The 14,122-nt window shown below is 39.6% G+C and overlaps 1 protein-coding gene across 1 annotated transcript in view; it reads left to right on the top strand.

Annotated features, from left to right (window-relative positions):
* The first annotated feature begins 9,529 nt into the window (after positions 1-9,529).
* Positions 9,530-14,122, top strand: part of flrt1a (fibronectin leucine rich transmembrane protein 1a) — a 71,584-nt gene continuing 66,991 nt past the window's right edge. The window contains exons 1-2 of the mRNA XM_044139660.1: positions 9,530-9,773; positions 10,303-10,369. The gene's annotated coding sequence lies outside the window, so the exon portion shown is untranslated. The remainder of the gene's footprint in view (positions 9,774-10,302; positions 10,370-14,122) is intronic.

Genomic DNA, 14,122 nt, shown 5'->3' with positions numbered 1-14,122 from the left:
TCCAAGTCTGTTGAGAAACAATGTCAACGTCACGACGGCGGCGGCGCTGCGGAGAAAGAAGAACCACACCAGGGGGGGTTCAACAGAAGGGATTACAAACCTGGAAAGATGACTGAGCAGCTTTGAAACATGCTGAACGCTCCCAGCTGATGGCGTGCTGTAATGAAAGGTGCCGCCACAAAGAGGAGGAGGGAGGAGAACAAAACCCAAACGGGGGAGGAATCATCCGGGGGCGCACTGGTGTGATTCCTTAAGCTTTTGTGCAATGGAAATTATGAGCCGTATCTATCTCTCTCTGCCGTTGTTAACTGCACCTCCTTGGCATTTTGATCTGCGGGGCTGCGAGCAGTTTATTAAAAATGGAAGTCGCTCCAAATGAGCCTGTAATGCTCAACCCTTTTCAGGAAATCTTAATGGATCCCAGCCTATCTCTGACAAGGTTAAATGCTGGAGGAGACGGCCGGCCGACGTTAACAGACCAGATTATTGGGAGAGATTAATGCTAACCGGCGCAGATTCAGCTGGAGCATCAGGGAACATTCTTTCACTGACTTGTGTTTACACACAGCAGGCCTGATCTGTTGGCTGCAGACTACCGCCTGCAATGTTTTATCTCTTGCTATAACTTAATTACAAGACACAAATCAAGGATTTAAAGGCAAAGTTAAGTGTTTGGTTTTAGGGACAAATGAATTATTATTTTGGAGGGTAGGGTTAGGGTGTCACCCTTTTTTTCTGGTTTTAATAATCAGAGTCGTTTTGTACTACTAATCCAAACCGGATTTAGATCTGAACATATTGGTCTGAGATAAATTGATATATTATTAATTAAGTAGGCCTCATCGGGATCTTCAGCTGTGTATTGCGTAAACCTCCAAATACATAGAAATATAAGCAGCCGCTAACTCACAAAACTCACAATAATAAATGATAAATGACAACAAACAATCAGCACGACTCCCAAAACTAAAACCCACATGAATTTTGAACTGCTACATTTCTAACTTCCTGTAAAAACGATCTGTACTACACTACTCATACTGGTGTCTTCATAAACAGGACCAGCAAGAAGTTCTTGTTTATGAAGGGGTTTGGTTTAAGCTTTCAAATAAGTATTTTTGTCTTCCTCCATAAAAGTATGACAAAAACCCACCGAGAGAAACCGGCGCTTCATTCCTAGCAGGCAGCCAACCACATCTGGAGTTCACAACTTTGAAACAAAGTTGCTACTTTTCTCACTTTCTGTCACAACAAGCGGCACAATGTAGGCTAGCATTAGCTTACAGGCTAATGCTAGCCTGTAAGCTTTATTGTGCTATTTCAACAAATTAAACAGCATTTTTGGCACAATTTGTAGCTCTGACTGCGAACAAAATTATATATTATCACATATATATATATATATATATATATATATATATATATATATATATATATATATTTTTTTTTTTTAAAAACACTTTATCACAATTATAGTGAACAGAACACATTTTACGACTTGGCCTTCTTGTCTTAATTTTACGTGTTAATCCGTATTAATCCAGGCATTTTAGGACACCGGAGCAGCAACATCAAGGCTTTTAGCACTGACTTGTTCAGTACTCCATTCTTTAGCAGCTCTGTCGTTGTGATGCGTACAGCATGTGATGTTACATTGTCTTGTTTAAAAATGCATGCTGTCTCTTCCCTGGGAGAGACACTAAGATGAGAACATTGTATCTTACTAGAATCAAAAAGAGAGAATCTATGTATTTTTCTGAATTAATGCTGCCAGTGCCGTCCAGTACTGTCCAGTACCGATATCAGCTTAACTTTTCAATCACATTTCCACTTTGTGATGCTGAATGTCAGATGAGTAAGGACATATGGATGACCCAGTTTCTGATTGATTTAAATTAAATACGTTCTTGTGCTACATGTAGAATCAGAACCGCTAGGTGTGCACATACAAGGGATTTCATTTTGGTTTCACAACCCACAGTGTGCAGACATTACCTAAAAAATATAAAAACTTTAGATATGCACACTCATTGTGATAAAACACTTCTGCTTATTTATTTATTCTCCACAGCAGAGAAGCTGACTACTCAGGCTACAAGGCGTTCATTGTGTTGATCAGAGTGACAAAAAATAAAAAACTAAAACAAAATAGGGAAAATAATTCCTCAACTGTACTCTAAATTGTTTAGGTCACACAAAATTCCAATAAAAAAAACCCAAACTGGGTGGTTTTAATGGGAGAATTTTGGAACATTCTCAAACAATTTGAATACTTTTGCTAGGTACTGTGATCAGGAGGAAAACTCTTCTCTGCTCTCAGGCACGTTCGCAATAATTCAGAGACGCATGCCGTGCTTTTGCCCTGCGCTGCGGCCCAGCGGACATCGCTGACGCTTCGCCTCGTGGAAATGTTCAAAACAACACAACTAAATGAGCGGAAAACTAAACAAACTCCACCCACCGCGGGATTTAAACGAGGACGTCGTGATCACATGTTTACATACGCTTCGGTCTAAAACGCAAACGGGCCCACCGGGATGATCGGCCCCTCCACAGGAAGCATGTGTCCTTCAGATGACACCACTCAAGAGAGCGAGTCTCACCTCGTTAAGTCTGAAGACGTCAAAGCGGAGAAATTTAGCGCTGCTGGAGTTTCACAACGTGAGATTGTCTGAATAATACATAATCCGCGTTTGTTTGGCGAGAAGCGCTGTTAAAAGTCTGGGGTAAGCTGTTCATATGCATCATTAATATCGCACTCACACATCCCCATGTATAATAAAAAAATATAATCTGAGTGTTTTCACAGATGCCATGGAAACTGTGCTTAAGTTGACATCCTGGTGCGTGAGCACATCTTGAGAGTATTTTTAGAGCTTCTTGTAGCTGGAATGAGACCTCGGCTCCATGGCCTTGTGCAGTTTGCATGCTGAGGGTCAAAGCCTTGCAGACGCTATCAGACGCTTTTACAATTATGCTCAGTGGCTTTTTGAAAAACCTCTTTCACTCGAGTTTTCAGAGAAAATTGTAGTAAGACTTTAGCTTTGTGTGTAGATTACCTGAACGCAGACGTGATGGCGGCAGAATCGTGGATCTTAGAAGTAAAAAAACAAACAAACAAAAAAACGTTCAAACAGAATCTGAAGACAAAAGAAAAAACATCAGGTTTGGAAACCAGCATGGCAGCAGATCAGAGGAATCTGCCAAGGAGTGACAGTAGTTGAAAGGCTTATAACTGCAGGGGATGTGATTAGTGGCAGCAGAACCAAGAAACCAAACTCAAAGCCATAGCAAACCAGATGTTTATGAATAATGATATGAAATGTAAATATATTTATACTTCTTGAACTTTTTCAAGCTTTTTTATGCAACAACCACAAATTTTATTGTGTTTTATAGGGATGTTATGGGCAATACATCATTTTGAAATAGAATAACAATTAATTCATCTTCACTTGAGTCAAAACTTGTATACAAAGAGCCTCAAAAGAGGCAAATCGACAAAGGCTCTCAATTGAATTTATCTTTGGACTTTGACTGGGCCATTCAATACATGTTTACGCCTTGATTGAAATCAACCAATTAGACTTCCAGCTGTATGATTATGCTGTCATGCTGCAGGGTGAACCTTTGGTCCAATCTCAACAATATCAATTCAAAAATATTCTATTGATCCCAAATGGAAATGAAATAAATAAATTAAAACACATTAAATCAAATCTTCTGCAGACTAACAGGTTTTCTTCCAAGATTTTCCTCCATTTGTCTTTCCATTAATCTGGGCATCTTCACTGTCCTTGAAAATAGCAATTCCCACATCATTATGCTGCTGCCACTGCCGGGACGGTGCGTTCAGGGTGTCGGGTTTCTGCCACACAGCGTTTTGCATGTAGGTCAAAAAAAGATCAACTCACGACAAGCTAGAAAATAGGACCCCGCTTATGACTTTTCCCTCAGCAATGGCTCGCTTAATTTCCCAATCACGCAGCACTTTCTGCTGCTTTTTCAAGTCAAATCCCCAGCGGGTTTGTAGATGTGATGTGACAAAAATGTAATAAATATATATATATATGAATACTTTTGCATTTCAAATTAAAACCCAGCAGCTCAGTGGGCTTCCGTCAGCCCCATCAGGGTATCAGACTGCGAGTGGCCAGTCTGCCTTTTAGGACACACAGCTCTCAAAAGGACAACCTGTCATGCGTTATTATGTCTATCTGTGATCTGGGTCAGGCCCTTGTAATGCATGAGCGCTTTTATGGGCAGACACAAGACCGACGCGCACACACAGGATGACCGCTCCAGATGAAACACAAACGAGTCTATTGTGGAGAGCGCTCTGCCCTGCTCTTATTAACAGCCTCCAAATTGCTCTTTGCTGATGCCTGCGCGTGCGTGCAGGAACTCTCTCCGAGCGCCTGCGGCCATCACTCAAGCCTCCCAGCTGCAGCCGCTGCGGCGCGTTCACGGGACAACATATTAGCTGGAAGTGGCACATGCAGCCGAAGGAGACATGAAATGCGTCCTTGCCCTTGTGCACAAACAGCAAAGCATAATAATTACCAGCCTGCTGGCCCCTCCCCCACTGGTTGACGGGGGGAAGAGTCGGTGGAGAGTGAGGGTAATAATGACGCACAATGAAGGTGGAAATCTGTGTTTTTGCTCCCTCGTTATTAATTAACTACCTCCTCTTGTGTTGTGATGTTTTTCTCTCTTTTTTGCCTGATCACAGTCTTCACAATTTCCCAAATTAATTCTGATATGATATGTTGAATATTCAGGTGCTTTGCTTCATTTGGCAAAGACTCACGGGTTTATTGCTGCTGCACCTCAGCAGAAAATCCTGAGCAACTTGTCCCCTTGACTGCGATGAATATGAACTCTGCAGTTTATTTTATTTGAGATAATCCCACTCAGCGACCAGAAAGTGTTTAAATCCTCTCTCTTTTTTGGACACAAAATGTTTTAGTAATCCGCCGCTGAAAATACTCCGCAAGAAATGCACAAGTTAATCCTGTCTGAGTGATTCCTGATAAAGAAGTAAAACACAACAGCTGTTTGAGGGAAATAGAAAAACTGCAGACAACTATGTTCAACGAATGGCAGTAAGATCGGTTTCTTGCTAACTGAGCCTTTAAACTGATGGACAAGCAAAATGCAGTTTGTAGTTTTAAAGTAGTTTTTAATTTTTGTATTTTTTTTTTTTATTTGAAAAGTGTGGAGTACATTTGGTTTTTCGGCCTAGGGAGTAAATTCTGTGTCTAAAAACTAATAAAGCAATTGGCATATTTTGAAGATTTTTCATTCAACAGCATGGTTGATATATTATAAACACATCAAATAATTCAATAAAAATATTACTGCCTAAAACGCAATAACATAGCAATCCTTTAGTGTACGCTAGATCATTGTATGTGCAGTAAGAAAACCAAACCAGTCTGCTATTCTGCTGATTTTTTTCAGTTAATAATTGCATAGCAAAAGGGGATTAATAAAACTTCCACCTGAGGAGTTTTGGGTAGAATATATTTACAGACAAAGAATGCTTTATATCTTAAATGTAGAATGTATTTATTTTTGTACAGTTTTGGTTCAACTACTGCATGCTCTGACTGTGTTGTTCTTTCATAAAACGGCCATCTTTAGAGTCGGTTTACTCCAGTTAGCGATTGATTACTGAATTAGTTGAGTTTGATTTCAAGAATGTATTAATCACAATTAATTTGATTAATTGTTTCAGCCTTACTGCTTTTACGCTTTGGTGGCAAAAATAATCCCCCCAAAAAAGTGATTAGAAATCCTTTTGGAAGCCAGCGTTCTCTACTGCCAAACTTCAGCAGGTAGTTGTATTTTAAATATCCAGTTAACCTAGCATTTATTGCAAATGCTCAGGTATAAACAGGAAGTGCTCTCCCTGAACACTTCCTGACCCTCTTAGAGTTCCAGCAGACGCCACTGCACCGGGCCGGACGGATGGGGGAAGGTGTGACGGAAAATCAACAGCAGGTCCGGTCCACACCGCTGCTTCTCTGTTTGGCACAGAGTCTTTTTTCTTTTTTTTTTTTTTTTTGTGCGGCACCAGGGAGCTGGACTGCTGCTCTGACCTCCCGGCGAACTCTGATGCCTCCTCTGGTCGCTCGCTCCACATAAACCATTTCATGTAGCTTAGTAGAAATAAAAGGCTGCAGTGCACTTGTGACTCCCTGCCCACATGCAGGGGGAGATCGGCGGATCGATAGACGGCCCTCGGTGTTCTTCGTGCTGGGAGAGACGGACACTGTCAGGAGCACCGCCGTCGCTTTTAGAGACGTCCAAATATTTCCGTCTCCCACAGCCCAAACACAAACACCTGCATTGATTGGAAGGCCTTAGTTTGATTTCACCTTCAGATTGTCTGCTGAACCCGGGAGGCTTTTTCCACACAGAGATGTAGCAGCTCAACATTTTCCTTTGTAGCAGATTTCTGAAGCGGACTAATTTCTCTCCGGCTAACTTGTTAACCGTTTTCTCCCTCTGGAACCCGATTGACGACGACATCCCTTCGAGGCTGGGGCCCGATCTGCTGATCCGGTTTTTCAGTCAGAGTTTCTCTCTTTTAGTCGTAATACAAAGCGGAACAGCTCCCTTTTCTCTCTGCGGCTTATTATTGGAACCAAAAGAGCAAGCAGCAAAAAAAAGCTGAGCAAAGAAAAACCGCTCTGACTCTTTGGACAGAAATAAAAAAATTAAAACAAAGTCTTTGAAAATGAAATGTTTTAACATTTCTATGAAAACCAGATGCCAAATAAGATTTCCTTTAACCTTTCAGTTGCATTTTAGCTATCCTTTACATCCTGTCTCTGTGTTGGTAATCTAGAAGGAAACAAGCAGCTCAGAAATGTGATTATTTATCCTCCAGTTTTACGGAAAAACACTTCTGACATTGTTCTCCACCTTTCGAGATTTAACCCAGACGAAGCGTCACAATCTCCTTACTACTTCAGATAAAGCGAGTTAAAAAAAAAATGAGACAAGAAAAAAATAATTTTAAAATACTTTCCATATACTGTGAGACTCATAAAAAAAGAGTAATAGATCCAAGGCAGAAGTACTTAGAGGTGAGATCTCCTAAAAACTTATAATAGGATGGCTTGATGTCTGATTTAACTAAACGAAACAAAAACAGCTAAACTAAGCTAAAAAAAAACAACAACTACAAAGAAAACCCCCACACGGTGGTGGGTGCGTCATGCTCTGGGTTTTTTTTAATCAAGGGCAGCAGTATAAATCTCATCAGTTCTGACCCAAAACATTCACGTTTCTCCTGGAAACCTGTAAATAAAGATAAACTTTAAGCTTTAGTATCACATTGAGTCCAGACGCCACACACAAATCAACAAAAGAGCAGTGCGGGAAAATTGGAGTTTTGAAATACCCCTTGCCCGAGTCCAGAGCTGACACGGACAGAACATCTGTCGACAAGAGGCGGCCTCACAGTCTGAGGGCCTCTGGAGAATATTCGCTGAGTGGAGTCGGCAAACATCATTAAGTCAAGATGTGGGATGATGACATCCACCTGCTAAAGATAACTGAGTGGTGAAAATAAATCAAAAAGTTGAAGCAATCAATAATAAAGCACCTGTCAATAATATAAAAAATTCTGGTAATTTTAAATGCTAATAGTGTCAGTAAGATTTTTAGCCACTGATATAGTAATAAGAACTTGCTGGTAATATAAAGATATTGTGTCATTGATTAGTTAAAAAACACACTCAGATCAGATGACTGCTGTTCTCTCTCTCAATTAATACAGAGCTTCAAATAAAAGGGGCTCTTTATTTAAAAAAAAACAACCCTTTTCCCTCTGAGTTGCAAAAAATGAAAAGAATGAGGTTCAATATATGGAGAAATATATGGAGAATTTTATTAGTAGGAAGCCTTGGCTTCAGTGAAATGGCGGGCTAACAACGCTGTTAGCACTGAACAGAGTGGCAAAGCAGCTTCACATAAAAGCTGAAATCTAAAAGGACAATCTTTTTGTCCTTTAAAGGAGGACGAGCAGAAAAACATAACAATAGCATCATATCTATAGCTTTGTCCACGGAAGATAATTCAGTTCAAACATTAATTACCGAACATCTGGATTCTTCGCTCATGTGGCCATAGAGGCGTCTTCTCCAACAGGTCTCGGCTCAAAAAAATGTCCTCTTCCGTTTTACTAGTTAGAGTGCCACAGTACATAAACAAGAGGTTTTTTTCTTCTTCCGATAATTTTAGACCTCTCTGTAACAACAGCATCATTTACATCATTTACATTTACATTTCTTTGGCTTTATAACAATTAAAATTTTTAAATTTATCAAGTTATTGGTTGTTACATTTTTGGTGCTTCAGATGTATTGAACAGAGTAAGTATAAAACAAGAAATGGTTAGAAAAAAAATCCCAAATTGTAAGGTGAGATTAAATAAATTATGCAATTGTGATAAATGTCCCTTTTTTTCTGGCTTATTTTAAGTCAAGAAAATTAATGAATACATTTATTAATGTATTCATTAACAATAGAGAATGCAGCAGTTTATAGCCCTGAAAACCATTTCTTTAATATACTTTTCTCATACTCTGTTGTTTAGTTTACAAGAGAAATCTTCCTCTGACTGTTTACGTATGCTCTCCTTTGGCTGCTGTGACCAATCCTGTTAAAAACACAAAAAACAAACAAACAAACAAACAAACAAACAAAAACCAGTATTGTGTGTGAGCGCCACTCTGTGTGAGAGGTGAGAGGATTTCCTCTTCACACTCGCCCACACCCCGACAATCTGCCGGCGTGGTAAAATGTGTCTGCCTCTCCTCTGCCTGCAGTATTTTAGTCCCGTATGCTGCGGGACGGAGCGAGGCGGCCCAGCGGGGTGGAAAATTAGATCATTAATTGGAAATCATCAACAAGAAATCTTTGATAAGTAATTTAGCCTCAGCGGTTTGCCGGGCAAGGAGTGGGTGAGCTTTGTGCTCAAAACGAATTACTTTGTTAAAATAAAAGGGGGATATTTTTTCAATACCAGCAACAAACAATATCAGGTCTGTAGATATTCCTACAGAGCCTCCACTGATGATGCTCTATTATTGTCACCAACGCAGACTTTTTGAAAACAACTATTTTCTTGTAATTAGCAGTGGTGGGCTGTCAGGGCCACCAGGGCTTTCTCTGCTAGTCCTAGAAAATTGAAAAGAAAAAGTGTAAAATGTTTTAATCATATTTAATGTAATCTATAATTAAATTTTTATTCCACAAACGAGTTGTTTATTGGTAATATTGAGGTTTCACTGTAATTTTCTACTTGGAAAAAGTATCTTAAACGTATCAGGCAAATTGTTCCGCTTCAGATTCCTCGGTAGGAACTCAGCTACCCCTTGATGATTGGCTGATTGGCTGATTGGCTGATTGGCTGACGCCTGTAGTTGTCATCAGCCAATCAAAACTGACATACCATGACGGAGAGGTTTCACCCTGTGCTCCCCGTCTTTGTAGTGAACTTGTTAGGCTATTTTCAAAATGGCGGCCGCACCCGCTTCAACTCCGTTTGACCTAGTTGCAGACCTATCAAAATCACCTTTTTCAAGACGCTCTTTCACAGATAAAAAAGAAATAATTAGTCATGGAAAATCCGCACCAAACCTGGGTTCACTAACACAGACCAGTAAGAACTTTGTAAGGATTTTCAAGACTGTACTAGAGTGGCTAACAGCTAGCACGGAGCACAACAAGCTATGGATTTTACTTACAAGTAACGGGTGAGTGTCACTTTTCTATTACATTCTCATTCAGACTTTACTGAATATTTTTCCTTTTAATTGTTCATGTGCTATTTGAGCCGTTGGGTTGATGTTGAGCTTAACTGGAACATAGAAAAGTTTTGCTAAATTGCTGGCTGTTCAATTATGTGTGCTGTTGCCTGTGCATTTTGTTAATACATTGATATATTGCTCTGGTATATGCATTGTTGGGCTGCATTGTTGTTTTATTTGGCATATTTTTATTTATTTGCATATTACTGGATGCCTGTTGCTTGGTGTGGTGTATAGTTTTTGTATTGCGTTTTCAGGTATAGTTGACGTCTAGTGAAGGCCCTGACTGAAACCCCACAGCACCCACTGATAATCAGACACTTTCACAATTAGAATACTTGGTTTCCTAAGGGGATTTTCTACAGTACCCCTTTGGCATTATGTTTTGCAGAATGATTGTATATGAGATGCTGCATGTCGGTATTACAGCTGCTGTTTAACCCACACTTCCTTCCTTCCTGATCAACCCACTCAGCCTGTCCATGCCAAACTCCTCAGTGCCAGGAATGCTTCACATCTGCCTCCTCTGCCCCCGGATCATGGTACGACTTTAAAGCTAACTTTGTTTGAAAATGTTTGCTTCATATAAAACAACATGCAGCAGTCATTCTTTTTTTTATTTCAATTGCTATAACTTGTCAAGATTAACTTTATGTACACATGCTTCTTGTGACATCACATACGACTGGAGATAACTTATTAGAGTACATCTATTTGTAGCTTTTATTTGTGCTCTTTATCTCTTTCATTCTGTATAACTTATATGTGATAATGGCCATGGATTTCAGAAATATTAGGCAAAAAAAAAAAACCCACTAAAGCGATTAGAAGATGATAGTGGGGTCATTATATCTTTACACAGCTTGTTAAGCGTTTCGTAGGTTAATTCATGACATTTAAAATGACTAGAGCTTTGGATGTATTTTTTTAAGGCAAAACCTGAAACACACAACTTCCTTGTATAATGGGAGAGTGAAAAAAAGTCAAGTAAGATATCAGGATGACAACTGTGGGCTTCTACAAGTCTACGCAAAAATAAACAATACAGGGATGTCCAGCCACCATGCTGTTCAGGAAGAAGACGGGTTCTGGATTCTGGTGCAAAATGTGAATTACAACCCCAGAACAAAAGCAAAGAGATCAGTTTGCATACCCGGGATACAGTTTTGGAGAAACGGCATCAAAATATATGTACTTAGCCCAAATGACCAGCAAAAAATTTAGAAGGAAACGTACAGTTCCACAAAATAATATCCTAACTGTGAAGCGTGGGGGTGGGAGCATCATGTTGTGTGGATTGGTTTTCTGCAGGACGGACTTGCGCATGTCACAAAGTAGATGGCATCATGAGGAAAGATTGCTAAGCGGAAATATTTAAATAATATCAATAATGTCAAATGAACAGGGATCCTCTGTACAACAGAAAATCTGTCAGCAGAGCTTAAAGTTGTAGGAGTGAGGCGACCTACAAACCTGAGGAAGGAAACCTAAAATATCTGACCCAAATCATACGGTTTAAAACGCAACTCTATTAAATACAAAGTAAATATGAACTCAGTAATGCTAAAAAGGTTTGTCTCTTTGATCTGACACCTAGCAAATAGAAAGATTAATAATCCTACCTGACCTGACCAGGTAAAATTTAGTCTGATTTAAAGTCAGATGGGATTTTTTATTTTAATTTTGTGTATGTAAATCCAAATATCTGACTGCAGTTTTCGATAATCAAACTGGAGTATCTGCAAGTTACAGAATCTTTCTGCATCAGTGTTTTGCCTTTGTTGTTGTGAACTGGCAAGAAATAAATAAAAATAAATAAATAAATATAAATTTGCTACAAAAATCCCCACTTCACTAACCAGCTGCATTTTTTTGTTTTTTTTTATTAATCATTTTGCATTTGTTGGTGAAAGAAAGCAACACCACTGGACTATATCTTTGTGAGCCATCAACTCTGTAAATAGATGGTTTTGCCCGAGTGAGTATTGGAGGGGGAGAGGAAATCCTCCCCAACATTTTATAGCAAAACGGAGGAGCATTTCTGGGCCTTGATGCTAAGCAGTTAGATAGAGTCCAGTCGGACTGTAATGGCCGCCTCCCCCATGGCAGCAGGGAGAGAAAAGGTCTCGGGAGTATTTAGTGAAACAAGGTCGGACATAGCAGATGAGGCCAACATGACTTTTAGAAATATAATCAAGCTGCCCACAAGGACAAACATAAAAAAAAAATGTGTGCAGCAATTTGGGTGTAGCAGCTGCCAGCTCGTGACATTTAAGTTAAATTTGACAGCTGCTTTGTGTTTAGTTGAGTGGTCTGGCTCAGTTCATTTTGCCAATGTGACTGTTATCATGTTATAATGGATCACTAAACATATCAGTATGGTTAGATGGCTTCGGCATTGTGGGACATACATGAAAGGCTTAAAATGAAAACCTTTTCCTCCTTGCTTCTGGGAGGAGAAGCAAGGAGGAAAACCTAGGAAAACCTTTTCCTCCTTGCTTTCTTCCTTCTTTTATTACCGTTTTTTTGTCCCATTCTTCTTCCGCAGCTCGGTCACTCCTTTTTCCCCCTCCTGTTTAAGGCCTAATGACACGCTGCACCCGCCTGGTGCTCATTTTATGCGTTTCTTAAGTGAAACCGCAGCCAGGCGAAAGCTTTAAGTGGAGCCCGAACATTAAAATGTAAGTGACAGAGCGGGTGAAAGTGTGATCGTTTTCATAGTTTGAGGGCCCATTGAGAAGTGAAATGGTTGGAAAGCGGACACAGTTATGGTTCTGCTGTGAACCCATTTACTTTCAAATGAAAGAAAAATCTCCGCCAGTTATGGCAGTACTTTGAATGTTACACCGTTGCCTCGGTTTTATCTCGCTAGTTGAAGATTTTGAATGAGAAAGATATGCGGATTGTGTATCATACAAATCCTTGCAAAAAGTAGTGATATCTTTGAGGCTTGCACAGTTTCACAAGTTAATATATTTTATTGGGAATTTATATAATCTGCCATAATTGGCAAATAAAATATAACTATGTACTAGCCCATTTGTATTCAGTCTCCACTGCTCTAATACCTGTAATTAGAATCAAGTGCAACCATTTTCGTTTAGAAGCCACCACGTTAATAAAAATGTAATCTCAATATGTTGTGTGAAGACCAGGTGATTTTTTTTAGAGAATGTTAGTAAATATTAAAAAAAGTAGTTGACCCACCAATAGAGCTTTGGAAGGTGACGTCACTGCTCTAGACGTAGAGATATGAGCGCCATCTTCAGGGACCATAAACATAACCGACAAAAACGACTGTCTGACAGATATTTTGAATCTAAGTTACTTAAAATAATTTAGCGATGGTACAAACTTGCTGCGTTATTGGATGTAATGTCTGATCACACGACTGAAACGGTAAAAAGATGGAAAACGGACTTTCGTTTCACTGTTTTCCTGCCTGTAAACAACGCGAGGAGGCTAAGCCAACGGAGCTAAGCTATCGGAGCTAACGAAAAGGAGACAAATGTCTTGGGTATCAGCGGTGAGACGTCCTGATATTACGTTCTCCAACATCCCAAGTTATCTACAAGTTTGCTCCAGACATGTCCATTCTGGTGAGCATCTATATTCACTTTGTTGGTGTTGTCATAATGTTTTGCTATGATTTTGTCAGGGTGTCAGGTCGGGCTTATATTTTTTATGTAGCATAGTCCGAGTTTTGTCAGTGGACATCGAGGTTATTCCATTATTGTGAAGTAAACTATTTTACCAGTGTTATTAAGTTTACAATATTAATGCTGATGTGTGTTCCGATGTTCCCTCTTCGAGGCAAACCGACGTATAAAATGGATTAGCTCAATCCAGACTGAATCTGGGTCACTGCGAGGTAAACGCAGCAACATCGGACCAACATGCGCGTCAATTAAAGAGGCGATACAGCAAGACCATGGTGGATCAACAAGTTACAGAGACGGTGTTTTCATTATTTACCCCAGAAGAGGTAAATAATGAAAACACAGTAGGGGAGGCTGTAGAAGAGGAGCGAGTTGGAGAGGCTGAGGAGGAAACCCCAGGAGAAGAGCTCAGCAAGGCTGCACACTTTGAAGAGGAACATGAACCATTTGTGTTGAAGTATGTGTTCAGTTGGAAGTGGCTGTTTTCTCTTATTTTATAATTTAATGTGGTAAGCATTCATTAAACGTTTGATTCAAGCTCTTCAAGTTGCATGTGAACAGGTGATGTAATTAATCAAATTTCAAGTAAAATTTTTAAACATTTAATGTGCAATTAAACATTTCAGAGTAAACAAT

This window comes from Gambusia affinis, linkage group LG15 (genome assembly GCF_019740435.1).
Source record: "Gambusia affinis linkage group LG15, SWU_Gaff_1.0, whole genome shotgun sequence".
Taxonomy (NCBI): domain Eukaryota; kingdom Metazoa; phylum Chordata; class Actinopteri; order Cyprinodontiformes; family Poeciliidae; genus Gambusia; species Gambusia affinis.
Note: the sequence above shows the minus strand (reverse complement) of the source record. Positions and strands in the feature narration are given on the sequence as shown.